The 17970-nt window shown below is 46.0% G+C and overlaps 1 long non-coding RNA gene across 1 annotated transcript; it reads left to right on the forward strand.

Moving 5' to 3' along the window:
* Positions 1 to 998: 998 nt before the first annotated feature.
* LOC119321982 lies at positions 999 to 3779 on the forward strand. Its single transcript, XR_005155327.1, has 4 exons — positions 999 to 1311; positions 1681 to 1856; positions 1935 to 2056; positions 3705 to 3779. It is a non-coding gene; the product is annotated as an uncharacterized LOC119321982 (long non-coding RNA).
* The last annotated feature ends 14191 nt before the right edge of the window (positions 3780 to 17970 follow it).

Consider the following 17970-nt stretch of genomic DNA (forward strand, 5'->3'; position numbering starts at 1 on the left):
GGATTTTTGAGAACTTTTACACCGTTAAAAACCTTAACTAGTTCTGTGGCAAGCTATTGTAGAAAATCCTACTCCTATATATATACACACACACACACACACACACTATATGTACGCGTCCGTGAACAAGTACACCCCACTCAGTATCAAAAGGCAGGTGCCACATCAAAATTGCGAAAATGGCTATTCAAACATCAACGCAACACCTCTTTTGCACCACATGCATGCAGGCGGTGGTTATCCTAGCTAGGACACTCACTTGTGACGCTTCCAGCTGTGGGCCCATGAGGCCATCGTCGATGCATGTGCATCACTTTGACCTACATCGGAGAGGTTAATTAATTTCACCATCGATGAGGATTCTCTTTGGGTTGTATTACGGTAGGAGCATATATTATGCGTTGAAGAGGGAGAAGGGGACCATCATATGTAGTACGCTTAATGAACCTCGCTCTGTGTGGGTGCATGGTTTACGGTTTTTGAGGCATGTGTGGCACATGAAAGTTGTACATTTTATGTATTATATTCAACATATGTTTGGCCCACTTGAAAAGCGTTGGTGGTTGTCCTCTCACACCCACTTAAGCGGTTATCAGCGATATCGATGCTTTCCATTTATGAGCCCGCTTGGTCCATCACTACTTTTTGCCTAACAACGAGAGTGGTTAATTTGACTTAGGAGGGGGTTATTTCTTTTGCTTGTATATATATACATATATATATATATATATATATATATATATATATATATCCCTAATAATAAAGCACGGATTGGGTCTCCGGGTTCACTGTCGTGACTTTTTTGCATAAAGGTCCCTATAATTTTTAGTATTCAACCCGCAGTCCTATTTTAAGCGGTTGCGCGAGAAAATGTTTCGTTTTTGCAAAAAAAAAAACTGCACTTTTTAGTATTCAACCCGCAATCCTTTTTTAATTAAGAGAGAAAAGAAAAAGAAAAAACACCCACGCGCACGACCCCTCCCAATCTCATCTCTACCTCCAGTGCGCCGCCACCCCTTGCCACGCTGCTGCGCGCCGCCGGGCGCGACGACGGCGATCTCCGGCCAGATTCGGTCGAGGAGGCGAGGCAGTGGCCGGATCCTGTTCCGGAGACGGCGTGGAGGTGATCCAGGAGACGCGGGAGGAGGTCTAGCAGCGGGGCTTGAACTCCAAGTTCATGGCGTTGGTGTTCGTCGCCGGTTCCGAGCGAGATGGCGAGCTCCGGCTGAGTCTCTACATGGATACGGTGGCGTTGCGACACGGCGTCGACGGGAGGCGATGGAGATGAGCAGCTTCTGTCCATCCTGCAGCGTGAGTTCTTAATCCCCCTCAAAAGCACTAGATCGCAACGCCGGCCCGCCAGCCCGCACATGCACATGCACAACAGTATCTATGCTACTCCCTCGTTCCTAAATATTTGTGTTCTATAGATTCAAATGGACTACCACATACGGATATATATAGACATATTTTAGAGTGTAGATTCACTCATTTTGCTTCATATGTAGTCACTTGTTGAAATCTCTAGAAAGACAAATATTTAGGAACGGAGGGAGGACTTGCTAATGTGATGGCTAATGCATGTGGATTGATTTATGAATTAGCAAAAAAATCATGTGCGACGTGTTAATATACAAATTTGATGTTCCTGGCTCTCTCTTTCTCTCTCTAATTGATTAGAATGGCGAAGCTAATGCGGAAGTATGCGTGTGTGAAGACCTGGTGTTCCTGGCTTCCGGCGGCCCATGGTGGGGGAGGACCAAGTGATGGCCTTCTTCGGCGACTTCATGGGCGTGTCAGCCCTCATCTCCACTTCGTCATCGACGACATCTACGACCACGACACCTGGCACCTTGGTACGCAAATTAAATCCTTCTTCACCTAGCTAGGCCGTTTTTGTGCCGGAAATTCAGATGCTTGAGCTGGTATTGCAGGGTATGATTGTCATATGTGCAATGGGTGCAGAGTGGAAGGGGCTGCCATTCAAGTTCAGCAGGGGCTGCACCTTCTACCGCAGTGAGCCCGACCCGCATCGGTAGCAGCGGATTCAGATTGTGTAAGCATCATTCGCTCACTAGATCAATTCGAATTTTGTGTTCTGATATTCCACGTTGCAAGCTTTGCTATATATCACATGTCACAACTCTATCATCTTTCAGTAACTCTATCATCTTTTAGTACCATGATATGCGTGCACCGATTAGAAGCTGCTGGTGTCGCTCTACAATTTCTTTTCTTTTTTTTGGATTGAGTACTATTACTTGGCTGCTACTCCCTCCGTTCCCAAATACTTGTCTTTCTAGGCATTTCAAATAGACTCAATATACGGATGTATGTAGACATATTTTAAAGTGTAGATTCACTCATTTTGTGTCGTATGTAGTCACTTGTTGAAATCTCTAGAAAGACAAGTATTTAGGAACGGAGGGAGTATTTTTTTGTAGGACCATTGTTTTATTTAACACTGTAGGACCATGATTTAATGTTAATGAATGCATTAGTGTTTATAGTAATTAAAATACGTGTGACGGAAATATTAGAAAGAAATATTTATTAAAGGAAAATGATATTTGGGGCTCTATTGTGGACTAGCTGATCATGGTTCTTCAAGAAATATCTCTTGGGGTTGATTAGAAACGATATTTCTTCTAGGTGCCTCAATCCTGGTCCTCCATGAGCCCTGACGATGGTGTCGAGGAAAGTGGTTGCGTTGGCGCGGTCGGTGTGCTCCTATTACTGACCACACCATATGAACAAAAGAGCGCCAATCAATGTAAACACTTTATTGTCTAACCGGTCATCTTATCTTCAAAGCGGGCAAGTATGAAAATGAATTTATGATAAGACGAGGAAGAATCTAACGGATAGAGAGATATAGCTTAGTACTTTCCAATATCACGCGAACTTTGAAATTTATTTTATACCCGTTGCAACACAGGGGCTCTTTTGCTAGGAGACTTCTATCAATAATGTGCACACGGGTAATCAGCGCCTAAAAAGGATGGTGCTATATCAGTTCCATTTGTTCACTAAGAGACAAATACGCAGATAGCTGGACCCCGGTTATGGAATATGCAAGACATAGAAGGAACCCAGTTTCGTAAAAACCAAAAAATTATTTCCAATTTGTTGATTCAATAGAAGCCCAAAGAGGTGCATATGGTACCCAATGTCAAAAGGATGCCTCATTAGACCTATTACTAATCCTAACTAGAATGTAACGACGTAGGGATTTCTATTTAAACATAGTATCGTGTTTTCATAGGCTCAAATGACCCCTTCTCATAATAAGAATGTGCACGGTCTGGTTCGGTATGGAATGAACTTATAATCTGATGACCGAGTCATTTCCATGATTATAAGTTCATAACGCTAGCGCCCATCCCGTATAAATTATATTTCATTTCCCGCTTTGAAATTGCATTGTACATCTTGATAAGTAACTTTAGTGATTTGGTTTTGCATAGATTTATAAAAAGATTTGCTCACATTGAGCATCATGTGAGCGGTAATTATGCATTTCGAAGAAGTTATTTTCTTGGAAAGCAAAGGTAGTAGATTTGATCCAAACCCAGTAATATAAATTTCCTCAATTGCTTGTGCAATATATGGAAGTGGCATATATTTGATCGATAATCATGTGAAAATTTTATAAGACAATGTCACATGTATATCCAAATCATATCATTTTCTATTTTTTTAAGGACCGGCATTGCATGCCAGCAGTTTCACACCAAAGGAAAGATAAGGGAAGCAGAAGCAGACTCTGCACGACGAGGTAAACTATCGAGTACCACACAAACTCTCAACTTTTCTTATAATGTCCATTGCAAAACAAGGGATATTTTGCATGCATAATTTTTATGAACAACAGATGTGTTGTGCACATAATTAAATACACATCAACTTTTCTCCCGTTGCAACGCACGGGCATTTGTGCTATTTTATTCATACACGTAACAATTGCAGGTTCACTGTCCCTCAAAAAAGAAAAATCCCTCAAAAAAATTGCAGGTTCACTGACTCAGATCTAAGATCCAAAACAGTACAAAATAACTCCTATGACCCAGATCCTTCAGCCTTTTTTTTAGAAACACCTGTAACTTAACACATAGGTACATTGATTTGGACATAACATCCAAAAAAAATACAAAGTAATCTCTTGAAAACACTTTCTTCACGCATTACTAGGAAAAGGCTATAGCTGATATGGACATTAATAGCGCACCACATATGTGGTGCGCCACTGCTATATAGCAGTGGTGCATCATGTGTAGGTACGCCATTAGTGTCCATATCACTAATGGCGCACCACACCCACGGTGCGCCACTACTAATATTTTTTTCTCCAAACTAGTATGTATATATATCCCTAATAATAAAGCACAGATTGGGTCTCCGGGTTCACTGTCACAATACGTTTCTTTCCATGATTTTACGCTTTCAGTTTTTATATTTCTTTGCAAAAAAAACTTATTTTGTATCGTGCTTATCCGAGGTGGTACTAAAAGAAGTTGTCCGTCCGTAGGACAATTGGCTCGTACCCGTCCTGGTGTGCCGGCCCAAAACAAATTGCCAGTGGGCTGGATCGACCTCCCTAACCCGGACGGACATTTCATAGAGAACCGCTGCTTCTTTAATAATCCCACCTCGCCCCCTTACCTCATGATGAACCAGTTTATATACATCATTGATTTTAAATCTGCAAGCTGCCTCGAGAGTCTTTAAGGAAAGGGATGAGGAGCACCGATGCTATACGGGATGTTGTGTCCCTGACACGGGAGGAGGTGGAGCGAGCCAGGACAGGAAGGGAACAAAAATGAACAAGCCATGATCATGAATTTCAGAAAATTCTGACCCGACACGAGGACGCACGAGACGAGATCTGCCGGCGGCGCTTGCTCTCTGGAAACGTAGGCGCCAGCGACAGGCCTGCACTGATTGACGCGCACGCCGGGAATTGAACCTTGACGGAGAGCTGCGACGGCTTCGAGACGGAGCGAGAGGGAATTGAACCTTGACGGAGAGCCGGCTCGCAGCGCAACAAAATCCCGCTGCTGGCTGCTGCGCTGTTGGGATGAGAAGAAAGATGGAGCGAGAGGGAGATAGATGGAATTCCAGATAGATGTAGAGTATCTCGGTGGAGAGATATAAGCTAGCATCGGTGGAAGGATAAGCTGCGACGGCTTCGAGACGGAGCGAGAGGGAATTGAACCTTGACGGAGAGCATAGATGTAGAGTATCTCGGTGGAGAGAGATATAAGCTAGCATCGGTGGAAGGATAAGCTGCGACGGCTTCGAGACATGTTGATGGCCGATGGCCTGATTGATGCGCGTACGTACGTGCCGGCCGCTCAGCCCCAACACGTGTCCCTTCGAGACATGTTGATGGCCGATGGCCTGATTGATGCGCGTACGTACGTGCCGGCCGCTCAGCCCCAACACGTGTCCCTTTGGGACAAGATTAATAGCGCAAAAAAGTAAAATATCTTCCAAATTAAAAAAACTACATAACAAAAATCATTAGAATTCAAATCTTATGACCGTTTCTAAATATGTTTTTAGACATCTCAAATGGACTACAACATACAAATATATGTAGACATACTTTAATGTGTAAATTCACTCATTTTGTGTCACATCCCTAGCTTCTGGTAATGCACTAGGCTAGACTTCTTGCTGCATCATGTTTAAATTCAAATGAAATTTGAATTGAGGAATTTTCAAAGCCTCAGAAACCTCTAAAAATAACCAACAATTAAATCTTCTCAAATGTGTCCAAGAAAATGTTCCTGATATCCTCTGGAAATATTGGCAAGAGGTAAAATCCAAACCAATATTTTTGGTGTCTCAGAAACATTTAATTTGGGCATTTGAATTAAATCAATAATTATTTGAATTGGATTTATATCTACTATTAAATAAATATAGGTCCAATAATTCTGAAATATTTTGTGGAGCATTGTTTTAATTCTTTTAGCTCCTAAAAATATTGTCAGAAGCAAAATAAATTGAATTGGTTTCAAAACCAAATTCAAAACAAACCTGCAAATAGAAAACTAAAATAATTAGAAAAAGACAGAGAGAGAAGAGAAACCTCACCCGTGCAGCCACCAGCCGGCCCAGCTCCCCCACCAGCGCGGCCCAGCCCACCTTCCCCCCTTGTCCTCTTCTTCCTCTGCCAGAAGGCAGAGGCGAGGCGTGGCGCGCGCCCGAAGAGCGCCGGCCACCTCCTGCTTCGCGCTGGAGGCCTCCCCCTTCGAGCCTATCCATGCGTGGAGACGCCACGCAGCCGCCCGGAGCCGTCCAGCCCTCCCTCTCTTCCCCTGGACCCCGTTCCCTCCTCTGCTTCCCTCCCGCGCACACCACCGAGCGGAGCTCGCCGCCATCGTCGCCGTACCCATGGCCACCGGCCACCCCTAGCCTCACCGACGCCCCAGGAAGCTCCGCGGGTCCTCCCTCTACCTCCTCAACGAGCCACGAGGCCCCGGACGTGCCGCATCGCCGCCATCGACGTCGTCTTCTACCTCGGACCCGCCGGCCGTCTTCGTCAAATTCGTCGGCTCCGGTGCCTCCCCGAGCTCGCCGAGGCCACCACTGCACCCGCTGTGAGCTCCTGTGCTGATTTCCCCTCTTCCCGTGCCCCACCTCCCTCTCTAGCTAGCCCCACCACTTTGCCCGAGAATCTCTCGCCGCCGGCCATGGCGTGGCCGTGGCCACAGCCACCCCAGCTCGTATCCGAGGCCACGGTCGTGCTTACCGTGATCTCGGGAGTCCGTAGCACGCCCCAGCTCCTCCTGCCGTGCTCCCTAACCCCGACCCCAGGATTGCCCGAGCTGCTGCCGCCGCCAAACCTCGTCGCCGACCACTTTTCCGGCCACCCCAGCACCTGTCACCGCCACCACTAGATGCGCGCCACTGCGCGCGTTCGAATGCAACAAACCACGGCCGAAACGATGCCATGTGGCTCGTTTCCGAGCCCTCCGCCGCGTCTGGACTCGCCGGCGGCTAAACGCCGGCGACCGCTGACTCGATGACCGGCGTGGGTTGACCCCACTGCCAGGTTTGACCCCCCCCCCTCTCTCTCACTGACCTGCGGGCCCGCCCGGCTAATTAGGCTAGGATTAGTGTTAATTAAATATTAGTTAGTTTAATAGACACTGACAATGGGCCCCAGGCCACTAACTAAATTAGATTAGTTAGGTTAGTCACTGACGGATGGGACCCACTGGTCAGGATTGACCTGGACCAGCCCGTTGACCTGCTGACGTCATCATGACGTCAGTATGACGCAGTATTTGTTTCTGGAATTAAAATAAATCAAAAATGATTTATTAATTCCAGAAAATTGTATAAACTTCAATAATTCATAGAAAATTAACCGTAACTCCAAATTAAATAATTTATATATGAAAAATTATCAGAAAAATTCAAGGAATCCATCTGTACCATTTTCATGCATGTTAGAACAACTGATAGATGCTGTTTAGCACAAATCATATAAAGGGCATTTAAATAATCACATATGGAGTTTGAATTTGAATTTTATATTCAAACCAACTTCATTTAATCTGTTGCTAGTTGCATTAGCCCAACACACATTCATTTTGCCATGTCATGATCATGCATCATATTGTGCATTGCATTGATTGTGTTCCCTTCTGTGTTGCCGGTATTTGTCCCCTCTCGATAGACGTGATACCGATGATGTGATCGTTGACACTGATGAAGACTCAATGTTATCTTCAGAAGTGCCAGGCAAGCAAAACCCCCTTGTTCATTCCGATACAATCCTACTCTCTCGCTCCTGCTCTCTTTTACTGTATTAGGACAACAACGATTCATCTGTTACTTGCTGCGGTAGCTGAACCCCTTTATCCTTTGCATGACCTGTCATTCCACAGTAAATAGATGAAACCCACTAGTATGAGTAGGAATTGTTTGAGCCCTGTTGTGCCTACTCATTCATGCTTGTTTGTCATGCCTGCTACTGCTTAGAGTTGAGTCAGGTCTGATTCATCGGGGATGAATCAGAGGCGTGTGAACATGTCCTACTGTGTGTGAGCTAAGTGTGTGAACACGATTTGGTAAAGGTAGCGGTGAGAGGCCATGTAGGAGTACATGGTGGGTCGTCTCATTGCAGCCGTCCTCAGGAACTGAGTTCTGTGTTTGTGATCCATGATTCAGCTACTACCATACATTGGGCCCTGAAATATGACCCCGCTCGACTTCTTATTCACCCTAGTCCTCTGTCCAGGAGTTGCAAGTAGTTTCTGGTGTTTGTAGTATGCTGGAGGCCGTGGACAGCGCTGACCGTAGGGGTGGGCTGTGATGCGGTAGGCACGTGGCCGGGTAAACCGGGCGCCCGTTTGGTGTCACGGAACCCTGTTCACATCGTTTGGGGCTGTGAGCGAAACTCCGGCCGGATCTCCTCATGGATGGAACCCGAATAGGCGATAAACCTGGACTAGAGACTTGAGTGTTTAGGTAGGTCGTGGTCTACACCCACGTCGGCTTTCGCTTGAAGTCTGCCGAGCACATGTCGTGTGCAGACGCTAAGTGGTGGAAACATGTATGAAGAAGTACACCCCTGCAGGGTTAACATCATCTATTCGAATAGCCGTGTCCGCGGTAAAGGACTTCTGGGTTGCTTATATCAGTTCATAGACAAGTGAAAGTGGATACTTTAAAATGCGCAAGATAAGCGTGAGTGCTATGGATGGCGTTCTTGTAGGGAGACGGGAGCGGATCCATAGTGGTGTATTGATATGGTGAATATGTGGACTCGTGTGCGCCACCTCAAAAGTGTCGCTTGCAGTCGTAGTTTAGGATAGCCACCGAGTCAAAGCTGGCTTGCTGCAGTTAAACCCCACCATCCCTTTGTTGATAATGATGCATATGTAGTTAGTTCTGATGTAAGTCTTGCTGGGTACATTTGTACTCACGTTTGCCTATTTTATGTTTTTGCACAGAGACTTCGGTCTCACTAGTAGTTCCACGTGGACTTCGACGTTTAGCTTGTTACCTCAGCTACGATCTTGTGCCCCGGCAGGATCTGGTAGATAGTCAGGCTTCTCAGCCTTTTTCAGTTATAGATGTCTGTACCCAGACATGATAGCTTCCGCTTGTGCTTTGATTTGTATGCTCTGATTGTTGGGTCATGAGACCCATGTTTGTAATGTCTCGCTCCTCGGAGCCTATTGAATAAACTACTTGAGTCGTAGAGTCATTTTGTGATGCCATGTTGTATTGCACATATCGAGCATATTGTGTGTATGTTATTGAAATGCTTGGTATGTGTGGGATCTGACTATCTAGTTGTTTATCTTTAGTAGCCTCTCTTACCGGGAAATGTCTCCTAGTGTTTCCACCGAGCCATGGTAGCTTGCTACTGCTCCGGAACACTTAGGCTGGCCGGCATGTGTCCTTCGTTCCTGTGTCTGTCCCTTCGGGGAAATGTCACGCGATGAATACCGGAGTCCTGTTAGCCCGCTACAGCCCGGTTCACCGGAGTCCTGCTAGCCCAGTGCTACAGCCTGGATTCACTCGCTGATGACCGACACGTTCGATGCTGGGTCATGGATGCCTGTCCCTGTAAGTCTGTGCCACTTTGGGTTTACGACTAGCCATGTCAGCCCGGGCTCCTTATCATATGGATGCTAGCGACACTATCATATACGTGTGCCAAAAGGCGCAAACGGTCCCGGGCAAAGGTAAGGCGACACCCGTGGGAATACCGTGCGTGAGGCCGCAAAGTGATATGAGGTGTTACATGCTAGATCGATGTGGCATTGAGTCGGGGTCCTGACAGCGTTGGTATCAGAGCTTGACTGTCTGTAGGATTACCAAGCCAAACTGGTCGAAGTTGAGTCTAGAAATTCTTTAGTTATATAAGGGAATTGATTGTGGGATGGAACGTAAGGCTCTTTTTACTCCTTATACCTCATGCCCTTCTGATCTGAGTCATCTTATCTTCCTGCGGGGATTAAGAACTAGGCTATCTCCTTCTTTCTATTAGGATCACGTGTTACTAATCAGTAGACTTATAAGATTGTTGGATTTAAGTCTCAGTTCAGTTCCTACTACTTCCGTATGTTAATTGTTGATCTCGGAACCTTGATATTGTGCTTCTAGGTGGTTATGCCACCATTTTTGTGATGTCTCAAATCTTTTCTGAGCATTTACAGCCGTTATGCTGTCCGAGCCATCCCAGGTTTCTAAGTAGTCTGATGCATTTGCAAAATCCCTTCCTCCCATTCCGATGTTCCTTTGGGCCAGATTAACCACACTAATCGGTGAGTTGAGGTAAATTATTGCCTTGACATATATGTTGGAGCTATTATTATGACCCTAGGTGTCTCAGGGGATCATCTAGTAGCCTAGCCATGATTTATGTTCCAGCGTGATGACTCTGGCCGTCATTATCGAAAGCATCCCGTGATGCCATTTAGTTAGTAGGTATTCTATTCCTTGGGTTTTGAACCCGAGATTCACCCTACTTACCTCGTGTTGATAGTGTTGCTAGTTCCTTTAGGATATTAGTAACCTTTGCGATAGTCCTTGAAGTCCGTGGTATCTTCTTCTTCCAAATACCATGAACTACTTATGGCAGAAGTTCCTCGTTGAACTGAAATATCACAACAAGATTATTCTTGAGGAGTTCTCCATTTATATATTGTGGCTCTGCCAGCTCAACCTTTCTGCATGGGTTATCCGAAAGAATTATGTTGAACTTTGTTCGGCATACCAACCCATGTATCCACAACTCAGAAAGTTATATGTTCCTTTGAGTTGTCCCTCTTTAGTTGTCTACTGACCTCCGTCTATCAATTGATAGTCAAGAGTATGCATGCATTCGTTTATCGATGCCTATTACCCTTGTGGTCCGTCAAGCCATTCTGTCCTGAATGACTTGGAGAAACAAACTCCAGTACCTCTTCCATATCCAGGATTGGGTCAAAGAAGTTGTGCTCTGCAGATCAAATTGCTAACCCAGCTTTTGCTCTGTTCTACCTTGGAGTATTACATATTTTATATCGAGATTGTTATAAGAATTGCACACCATCCTATGTACTCTTGGTACAGTGATACTTCTTGCCATCATTGTTCATTCCTCGGTTCCTGTGTTATTGTAACCGGAATGCCGACAAATGAATCATGGCGTGTGAAATCAATACCCCTAGCAACCTTGTTGCTGGGTAGTTAAAGGACAATAATTTCATTCTTAGTGTGTTGGTTATTGAATCATCATTCTAAGATTGATCGTGCTACCTAGTCCATTCTCCTGGTTCACTCCTCGATCGATGAGTTAGGATCATTTCAAATCTTTGCTATATTGATCATATCGTCTTGCCCTGAAAAGCGAGATTGTTCTCGAGCTTAGTAACATACCGGTGGTTCGTGATTTTCTGAATATCTTCTCAGAAGTATTACCAGGTTGTCACCTGGCCGCTGTGTTGAACTCGTGATCAAGTTGGTTTCTTGTGAACCACCCTTCTCCAAGAATCTGTGTTGGATATCCCTGAGCTAGTTGGTTAAGCTAGACAACAACTTGGAGAGTTGGAAGGTAAAAGCTTGCCTGACTTAGTTCGTTCCAAAGGGGTATTCTTGTGTAGTATGTGTTGACGAAAGATGATATCTTCCTCGATTGGTTCCTGTGATCAGTTGCTGGACCTATCATTTTTATCTAACCTTTGATTGGAGTATGGGCTATCATCCAATCAGACCAGAACCAACGATATTCGTAATGTTGTCTTACTCGTGGTTGATCCCTCGAGCATACACCATTATATCTTTCGGGTCTGACCAATGCTATCACTTGTTCACTTAACTATGGAATTCCTTTTAAAAGGAAACCCAGATGAATTGTTGTTGCGCCCATTGACAACATCCTTATCTCCTCCATGATTTTGTTGGACAATAAGTTAGTGTTGGAAACTTTTGAAAGCATTCTTCATGCTAGCTCATGAAGCATGTCAGTTGTAAGGAGTGACTTCCTCTTATACACATGCATTTGGTGAAAGTTGCCGCCGTGAATTTGAGGAAGATTGTTTTGTTTCCTTTGGAATCATCCCAAATCAGTCATGCACACGTGCGAAGTATTCTGTAGTCTGGAGACTTGCAACCTTCATTCTATATGTGTCCCTAGCACACTAAGCCACTGATTGACTTGTTCAAGGAAAAGAAGTCTATGCTTGGGATCTAATCCATGGACTTGCGTAAAGACTTCGATATCCTTGATTATGGTTCCCCTTCCTGAACTCGGTAGTGTTTTATTATAAGACTACTTTGTGGTCATGCTTGTCTGGGACAGCGTGTTCACATGTGTGTAGCAGAACCAGCTCATGTTTTGGAGGTTACTATCGTAGTTCATTCCCCGAGAATCTCGCAACGTCATCTCGTCGATTTGTGTTGCAAACTTTCATTTTTCTTCCTAGACTCGATGAGTCTGGAATATTCTGACACCAACCAGATCTGAATCTCAGGCAGATGTGATGGTTGGAACATTTCCCAAGAAATATAATATTGGTCTCACGATAACCGGTAAAGTGGATGTCGTGGCCAACACACCCCGCCGGGAGACCTAATATTGTAGTATCTTGATTGGAGAAGTTGGCCACCTTCCCATAAGGATCTCGTAGGAATTACCTCCGTAACTGTTCCTTATGGATTCTTGTGCTCCCGAAGTCCGACCTTTACTTGATGTTCTAGATATCAAACCATATCTATGAATGGGTTACACTAGCACATCAAGAAGAACATTAGAAGCGGAGTGCTAAATGTCTCTCGGTCGATCATCCAGATTTTGTTTCCTTGGCCTCGCTAGGGTGAAGTCTGAGAAGGTGTTATCTTCCTTTGCGTCTGCATCATCCATCTTTAGCCATCAAGGTAGTAAGTTGTGTTACCGGACCTTTGACACGGATGTTGGTAAAACCTTGATGGATATGGAATTGCTCAAGTTCTTGAGAGCACGCACAAGCGCTACGTGTTATCATCGGCACTAACTGGGTTTGCTCTCAGTTCCCTCGGCAATGCTATGACCTATTCAAACATTGAATTAACTCTCTAGTGTTGGGTTCTTTCCCAGTTACTAGAATCATTCCCAGCATTTGCATTTTGCTCCCAGCTTGCACCGCCATTGTGCCATTCTACCATGGGTCTCTTCCATTTCCGGTAATAAGCAAATTCATCCATTACGTTGTCTTCAACAAGGTAATCCACATCATCCAAGTCCGAGTATGCCATTCTACCGACCCCCTCCAAATGAACGCTTGTAATTACCTTAGGCTGGTATAAAGAGTTCCAATGATCTCTGAATCAAAAGTAATTCTTTTTGCCACTTAAGATAATAATCTACGAATCACCCTCCTTCAGGATGTTTCGTCGTGGTATCATGGCAACTCAACTCCTCGCTACGTTGACAATCGTTTACCACCTTCTTAGGTGTGGAATTGTTGTCTACCTAGTGAACCTTCGTCATCCGTTTCTCCCCCCCCCTCTTGATGTGTATCTCATGTCTCAACCGAGAGATGGTTCTATGTCTCATTCCGTGAGTTAATCCTGAGTTGTTCGACCTTCGAGAAGACCGATCCTTCTAGAGTTTTCCTTTCCTCTTCTTTTCATGATTAGCTGGAGTTCTCAGAGCAAGACGACAAGACAAAGATGGTGTTCGAATCAACGTTCTTATGAAGTGCACCCTGGATCGTGAAGATTATACTAGTCCGCGTTACCCTTCACCTTACCCTACGCTTGAATCTCGAGACGAGATTCTTGTTTAGCGGGGGAGAGTTGTCACATCCCTAGCTTCTGGTAATGCACTAGGCTAGACTTCTTGCTGCATCATGTTTAAATTCAAATGAAATTTGAATTGAGGAATTTTCAAAGCCTCAGAAACCTCTAAAAATAACCAACAATTAAATCTTCTCAAATGTGTCCAAGAAAATGTTCCTGATATCCTCTGGAAATATTGGCAAGAGGTAAAATCCAAACCAATATTTTTGGTGTCTCAGAAACATTTAATTTGGGCATTTGAATTAAATCAATAATTATTTGAATTGGATTTATATCTACTATTAAATAAATATAGGTCCAATAATTCTGAAATATTTTGTGGAGCATTGTTTTAATTCTTTTAGCTCCTAAAAATATTGTCAGAAGCAAAATAAATTGAATTGGTTTCAAAACCAAATTCAAAACAAACCTGCAAATAGAAAACTAAAATAATTAGAAAAAGACAGAGAGAGAAGAGAAACCTCACCCGTGCAGCCACCAGCCGGCCCAGCTCCCCCACCAGCGCGGCCCAGCCCACCTTCCCCCCTTGTCCTCTTCTTCCTCTGCCAGAAGGCAGAGGCGAGGCGTGGCGCGCGCCCGAAGAGCGCCGGCCACCTCCTGCTTCGCGCTGGAGGCCTCCCCCTTCGAGCCTATCCATGCGTGGAGACGCCACGCAGCCGCCCGGAGCCGTCCAGCCCTCCCTCTCTTCCCCTGGACCCCGTTCCCTCCTCTGCTTCCCTCCCGCGCACACCACCGAGCGGAGCTCGCCGCCATCGTCGCCGTACCCATGGCCACCGGCCACCCCTAGCCTCACCGACGCCCCAGGAAGCTCCGCGGGTCCTCCCTCTACCTCCTCAACGAGCCACGAGGCCCCGGACGTGCCGCATCGCCGCCATCGACGTCGTCTTCTACCTCGGACCCGCCGGCCGTCTTCGTCAAATTCGTCGGCTCCGGTGCCTCCCCGAGCTCGCCGAGGCCACCACTGCACCCGCTGTGAGCTCCTGTGCTGATTTCCCCTCTTCCCGTGCCCCACCTCCCTCTCTAGCTAGCCCCACCACTTTGCCCGAGAATCTCTCGCCGCCGGCCATGGCGTGGCCGTGGCCACAGCCACCCCAGCTCGTATCCGAGGCCACGGTCGTGCTCAGCGTGATCTCGGGAGTCCGTAGCACGCCCCAGCTCCTCCTGCCGTGCTCCCTAACCCCGACCCCAGGATTGCCCGAGCTGCTGCCGCCGCCAAACCTCGTCGCCGACCACTTTTCCGGCCACCCCAGCACCTGTCACCGCCACCACTAGATGCGCGCCACTGCGCGCGTTCGAATGCAACAAACCACGGCCGAAACGATGCCATGTGGCTCGTTTCCGAGCCCTCCGCCGCGTCTGGACTCGCCGGCGGCTAAACGCCGGCGACCGCTGACCCGATGACCGGCGTGGGTTGACCCCACTGCCAGGTTTGACCCCCCCTCTCTCTCACTGACCTGCGGGCCCGCCCGGCTAATTAGGCTAGGATTAGTGTTAATTAAATATTAGTTAGTTTAATAGACACTGACAATGGGCCCCAGGCCACTAACTAAATTAGATTAGTTAGGTTAGTCACTGACGGATGGGACCCACTGGTCAGGATTGACCTGGACCAGCCCGTTGACCTGCTGACGTCAGTATGACGCAGTATTTGTTTCTGGAATTAAAATAAATCAAAAATGATTTATTAATTCCAGAAAATTGTATAAACTTCAATAATTCATAGAAAATTAACCGTAACTCCAAATTAAATAATTTATATATGAGAAATTATCAGAAAAATTCAAGGAATCCATCTGTACCATTTTCATGCATGTTAGAACAACTGATAGATGCTGTTTAGCACAAATCATATAAAGGGCATTTAAATAATCACATATGGAGTTTGAATTTGAATTTTATATTCAAACCAACTTCATTTAATCTGTTGCTAGTTGCATTAGCCCAACACACATTCATTTTGCCATGTCATGATCATGCATCATATTGTGCATTGCATTGATTGTGTTCCCTTCTGTGTTGCCGGTATTTGTCCCCTCTCGATAGACGTGATACCGATGATGTGATCGTTGACACTGATGAAGACTCAATGTTATCTTCAGAAGTGCCAGGCAAGCAAAACCCCCTTGTTCATTCCGATACAATCCTACTCTCTCGCTCCTGCTCTCTTTTACTGCATTAGGACAACAACGATTCATCTGTTACTTGCTGCGGTAGCTGAACCCCTTTATCCTTTGCATGACCTGTCATTCCATAGTAAATAGATGAAACCCACTAGTATGAGTAGGAATTGTTTGAGCCCTGTTGTGCCTACTCATTCATGCTTGTTTGTCATGCCTGCTACTGCTTAGAGTTGAGTCAGGTCTGATTCATCGGGGATGAATCAGAGGCGTGTGAACATGTCCTACTGTGTGTGAGCTAAGTGTGTGAACACGATTTGGTAAAGGTAGCGGTGAGAGGCCATGTAGGAGTACATGGTGGGTTGTCTCATTGCAGCCATCCTCAGGAACTGAGTTCTGTGTTTGTGATCCATGATTCAGCTACTACCATACATTGGGCCCTGAAATATGACCCCGCTCGACTTCTTATTCACCCTAGTCCTCTGTCCAGGAGTTGCAAGTAGTTTCTGGTGTTTGTAGTATGCTGGAGGCCGTGGACAGCGCTGACCGTAGGGGTGGGCTGTGATGCGGTAGGCACGTGGCCGGGTAAACCGGGCGCCCGTTTGGTGTCACGGAACCCTGTTCACATCGTTTGGGGCTGTGAGCGAAACTCCGGCCGGATCTCCTCATGGATGGAACCCGAATAGGCGATAAACCTGGACTAGAGACTTGAGTGTTTAGGTAGGTCGTGGTCTACACCCACGTCGGCTTTCGCTTGAAGTCTGCCGAGCACATGTCGTGTGCAGACGCTAAGTGGTGGAAACATGTATGAAGAAGTACACCCCTGCAGGGTTAACATCATCTATTCGAATAGCCGTGTCCTCGGAAAAGGACTTCTGGGTTGCTTATATTAGTTCATAGACAAGTGAAAGTGGATACTCTAAAATACGCAAGATAAGCGTGAGTGCTATGGATGGCGTTCTCGTAGGGAGACGGGAGCGGATCCATAGTGGTGTATTGGTTGGTGAATATGTGGACTCGTGTGCGCCACCTCAAAAGAATTACTTGCAGTCGTAGTTTAGGATAGCCACCGAGTCAAAGCTGGCTTGCTGCAGTTAAACCCCACCACCCCTTTGTTGATAATGATGCATATGTAGATAGTTCTGATGTAAGTCTTGCTGGGTACATTTGTACTCACGTTTGCCTATTTTATGTTTTTGCAGAGAGACTTCAGTCTCACTAGTATTTCCGCGTGGTCTTCGACGTTTAGCTTGTTACCTCAGCTACGATCTTGTGCCCTCGGCAGGATCTGATAGATAGTCAGGCTTCTCAGCCTTTTTCATTTATAGATGTCTGTACTCAGACATGATAGCTTCCGCATGTGCTTTGACTTGTATGCTCTGATTGTTGGGTCATGAGACCCGTGTTTGTAATATCTCGCTCCTCGGAGCCTATTGATTAAAATACTTGAGTTATAGAGTCATGTTGTGATGCCATGTTGTATTTGCACATATCGAGCATATTGTGTGTATGTTATTGAAATGCTTGATATGTGTGGGATCTGACCATCTAGTTGTTTATCTTTAGTAGCCTCTCTTATGGGGAAATGTCTCCTAGTGATTCCACCGAGCCATGGTAGCTTGCTACTGCTCCGGAACACTTAGGCTGGCCGGCATGTGTCCTTCTTCGTTCCTGTGTCTGTCCCTTCGGGGAAATGTCACGCGATGAATACCGGAGTCCTGTTAGCCCGCTACAGCCCGGTTCACCGGAGTCCTGCTAGCCCAGTGCTACAGCCTGGATTCACTCGCTGATGACCGACACGTTCGATGCTGGGTCATGGATGCCTGTCCCTGTAAGTCTGTGCCACTTTGGGTTTACGACTAGCCATGTCAGCCCGGGCTCCTTATCATATGGATGCTAGCGACACTATCATATACGTGTGCCAAAAGGCGCAAACGGTCCCGGGCAAAGGTAAGGCGACACCCGTGGGAATACCGTGCGTGAGGCCGCAAAGTGATATGAGGTGTTACATGCTAGATCGATGTGGCATTGAGTCGGGGTCCTGACATTTTGCTTCGTATGT

Source organism: Triticum dicoccoides, chromosome 6B (assembly GCF_002162155.2).
Source record: "Triticum dicoccoides isolate Atlit2015 ecotype Zavitan chromosome 6B, WEW_v2.0, whole genome shotgun sequence".
In the NCBI taxonomy this organism is placed as follows: Eukaryota; Viridiplantae; Streptophyta; class Magnoliopsida; order Poales; family Poaceae; genus Triticum; species Triticum dicoccoides.